We start from the raw sequence: 4456 nt of genomic DNA, 5'->3' as shown, positions 1-4456 counted from the left end.
AAATGAAACTTTTTTATATACAATTGAAACAGAAATATTTATAAACATTCTGTAACAATAAAAACATCTACAAATGTTTAAAGATTTTATAAAATCACTTTCAAGTTTTAAATAACATTTTCAACAAGTGAGAAAAACTTTCTGAACTCTGACTCTAAACTGATGTTTACAAACAACTTTTAAAAAAACAAACTTTTAAAGACAACAATAACACATAAAACCACCAAAATACTCCTCATTTTTACATCAGTGATTCACTATTTTCCAGTAAGAGTTACAAAATATGCAGATTTCCTTTATTTAGCGCGTTATTTCTGATCAGAATCAAGTCGAAGTACAAGAACTAATAGAACACCGTTACCCACAATGCATTGCTTTGTAGTCATATAGACGGCTTGAAGTCAGTGCGGCGCCAGATTTGCAGCAGCACCCGCCTGGGTGGGCGCTTTCCCGCGATATTTTCATGATGATTGACAAGTAACGTAAGAGTCCAAAATACCCAACATGCACCGCAATCTAGGCGATCTTCTGTGCAGCGCCGCGTCCGCCTGCATGATCTCAAACACAGCTATTCTGACGGCGGGTTCACACTGGGCACGGAGCGGAGGAAGCTTTCATTCGATGCCCATGTTGACCTGGCGTGGTCCACTCCAGACGTGGAGCGGCCCGGTCCTCTGTGTAGGGCCCGCGCCAGGCAGCGGATCGTTTCGACGTCTGGTCTATTTTGTGCGCGAGCCGCGAGTGATCCGGGTCAATTTTTGGCAGGAAGTTACATCAACATACATGTGAAAATCCGGTTTATTTTCAAAATATGACCAATTTTTCACAATAAAACGCCGCCATTGACAATTGCGATCATTTTTTCGTGTCTAAACAGACTGTAGAGACGAAAATAATCAACACACACACACACACCCGGGCACACGAGCACATACACACACAAAACAATCGCGTGCATTAAACACCCTCACGTGTCCTTGGAAGGCTGCTTCAAAAAAAAAATTAAAAAAAAAAACTATCTGGCTAACAGAGTTTATTAATACATTTATTAAGCTTACTACCAGTTTACTAATATGGATTTGATCACACTTAAGATAGGGTGCTGCAAAACAGTCAATAAATGGTTAACAAGGTTTATTAACACATTTATAACGCTTACTACCAGTTTACTAATATGATCTTAGTAGACAATGGTCTGACTGAGTAGTCAATATTCTCATTAACACTATCAGGTATTTACCAGACACCTATAATGCTAATAAATATTTTACTAGCATTTAACACATTATTATTGCAGTAAATTAATCATTTAGTTTATTAAAGGTTCTAATTAAGCTTATTAACACATAAGTCAGTGTGAGACATCTATAATGCTATTAAATGTCTTACAAGAACCGTACACATTAATAAGGCTTACTAATCTGTTAACAAGTTAAAGATTCTTATTAAGCTTGTTAACACTTATTTGTTCCACGTATACAATGGTAATAAATGTAACAATAAGCATCATATTAACACATTAATAATGCTTGTAAATGTGTTAACTTAGGAATTTAATAAGCCTTATTAGGCTTATTACACCGATAAATGTCTTACTAATACCTTATAAGAATGTTAATAATGCTTATTAATGTGTTAACAAAGCTTGTTAAGGAATCTTATTATAAAGTGTTACCGAAAAAAGAAGTTAAGCAGAAAGCAGCAGGGGAAGAATGATTATTCTGAGATATAAAATGACTGAGAAATAACTGTCTGTTTCCCTATGTAAGTCAATGGGACTTTGGCCTTTTTTTTTTAATAACTTTATTAGCAAACAAACAAGATAGTACAACAACAAAATGAATGTCTCAGGGGAAATTAAAATGAGTACATATTACAGAAAAGCAAGCAAGCAAAAATCATAAACATATACTGTATGAGAAAAAGAAACATAAAAAAAAAAACCTTGGGGTTCGTTATTGTCAGGACTCACTCAGCCATGTCCTCTGCAGACCACCAGAGGGAGCCATCTCCTGAGTTTTAACCAGCCTCTCTCCTTCACTCCAACTCCCATCAGCCTTTGCTCCAGCCTTCTCCTTGCACAGCTGCTCATCATCATCATCAGACTCACCAGCATATATACTCACTCCAGGCCACAGTTCATTGTGAAGTCTTGATCCTGTTTACAGTCAGTCTGAGCAATTCTCCTAGTTCCCTAGTCTCTGTGTTTTTGACCCACGCCTGTTAATACTTTTTCCTGCCTTGCCTCTGAGATTTTGACCCTTGCCTGCCCTTTGACGCCGACTATGTCTTGCCCTTGTTCAGTGAAATTAAACCGTCTGCACATGGATCCAAACGTCTCAGCCTCTTCGTTACAGATATACATCAAATTTTTCAAAAATCAAATTAGTTTTAATTGCCTTTTTGTTTTGAATTTGTTTAATGTCATGACTATACTGGTTAATTTCATTCAAGAAATGTTGGAATCTGGGTTTGGAGTTTGACCACTTGGCCTTATGAATATGGAATTTGGCCAATAATAAAAACAACTGTGTTATAAAAATAAAATCTTTGTCTACTTTGTTAGTAGGGTAACCCAAAATAGTTTCTTTATCTAAAAATGTTACAGTTTCCTTTGTTATGTTTCCAATATGATTCCCAACTTCTGTCCAAAAGACTTTGGCCTTTTTGCAACCCAATGGTACTTCCTATATGGAACATGGAAGTAGGGGGGCTTGCTTTGTCCAGTTGTTTTATATACAGTCTATGCAAATAACTAACAAGCCTAAATTTGCCAAAATAGCTAGCATGCACCTGAAATATCAGCAAAACTCAAAAATAGCCTAAAAAACAAAAAAAGCATAAATTAGCCTAAATAGCTAACATACCTGCTTTTGAGTTCATCACTACAGTTGCCACTATTGATGTTGCTGCTTGTTAGACGGTCTATGGTTGCTACTCATTGTGGTAAACTGCTATTGTTCAGAACTTCTTGTCACATTTTTCCCCATCTCATCACTTCATAAAGAAAATCTCTTTGTTATTTGATCTCTGCTGTTCAAATTGTGATCCATTTTTTCTCCCTCATCTGATACTAAAGCAGCCAGTGCTGGTTAAACAGTCTGAACTAAATCCATCCATCCATCCATCTTCTTGTCCGCTTCTTCCCTTTCGGGGTCGCAGGGGTGCCGGAGCCTATCCCGGCTACTGAAGGGCGAAGGCAGGGTACACCCTGGACAGGTCGCCAGTCTGTCGCAGGGCCTCAATCACACACACATTCACTCTCACATTCACACCTGTCACCAATTCACCTATGAAGCATGTTTTTGGACGGTGGGAGGAAGCCAGAGTCACCGGTGAAAACCCACGCATGCACGGGGAGAACATGCAAACTCCACACAGAAAGGTCCCAGCCGGGATTCGAACCAGGGCTTTCTCGCTGTGAGGCAAGAGCGCTAACCACTGCGCCACCGTGCAGCCCTCTGAACATATAAATCTGTAAAAAATGAAGAAGGCAATATTTGCTTTCTAAATTTAAAATAAATTTTAATTTACTCGACACATAAAGAGGGGATCATTTAGGAAAAGGGTGACACAATTAAAAAAAAAACTATATTGTTTGTGAATCAGGTACTTTGAATACTTTTTTTGCCACAAATGCAAAAAAAAGAATAAGATATCCTGAGACAATCACGTTTTTCTTTTTTGTATTCTTTTAATTATTTTGGCTGATAAAATGTTATTAGTATTAAGATAAAAAAATAATGTCTTCTCTAAAATGACTTAACCTGGCTTGTAGCATTGACTGTAAACATACAGGCAACACATATTGTTTTTTTTAGTACCATTTCCATCAGGTTAAAGACTATCAATACAACAACCACCAGACTCAGCTTCTTTATCAGAGTTGTGAACTCATCAGTTCTTCCACCAACCACCAGTAGTAGCACTGTCACTCAACAGACTTCTAATAAGCTGCACTTTGTGTACATTTTACTTTTTAACATATATTCATATGTGGCCTTTAAAGCCAGGCGACTCAATAAAATTTGGTTCATGTTAGGATGACAGTAAATAAGCAATTTTTTGGGTGCATTTCACATCAAATCCATACATTCCTGTGGTTATATGTATAGTTCATGGAGTTGTGTTTGTGGGATATCCCAGGACCCCTTCTATCACATGCTGTCACACTAAATCATGTCTGTGTTGTCACATGTTCACTCTGAAGATAAGCAGCATCGCATGCACTCACACCCACAAGGCGAGAGCATGCTGCAATTTATTACCCCTTAGCTAAATCTTGGCTCATCGTGATCTTAGCCAGAGTCCTTTGATCAAGGTCAATTTCTACTCCAAAATTTTAAGGGTTCCAAATGATCCTAAAAGTTAGCATGCTATTAAAAAAAACTTTGAACAAGGGTTTGCTTTATTTTTTTAGAAGTTCTATCAAATGTTTAGCCATTTCAAAGTAAGT

The sequence above is a fragment of the Oryzias melastigma genome, linkage group LG19 (genome assembly GCF_002922805.2).
Source record: "Oryzias melastigma strain HK-1 linkage group LG19, ASM292280v2, whole genome shotgun sequence".
In the NCBI taxonomy this organism is placed as follows: domain Eukaryota; kingdom Metazoa; phylum Chordata; class Actinopteri; order Beloniformes; family Adrianichthyidae; genus Oryzias; species Oryzias melastigma.
Note: the sequence above shows the minus strand (reverse complement) of the source record.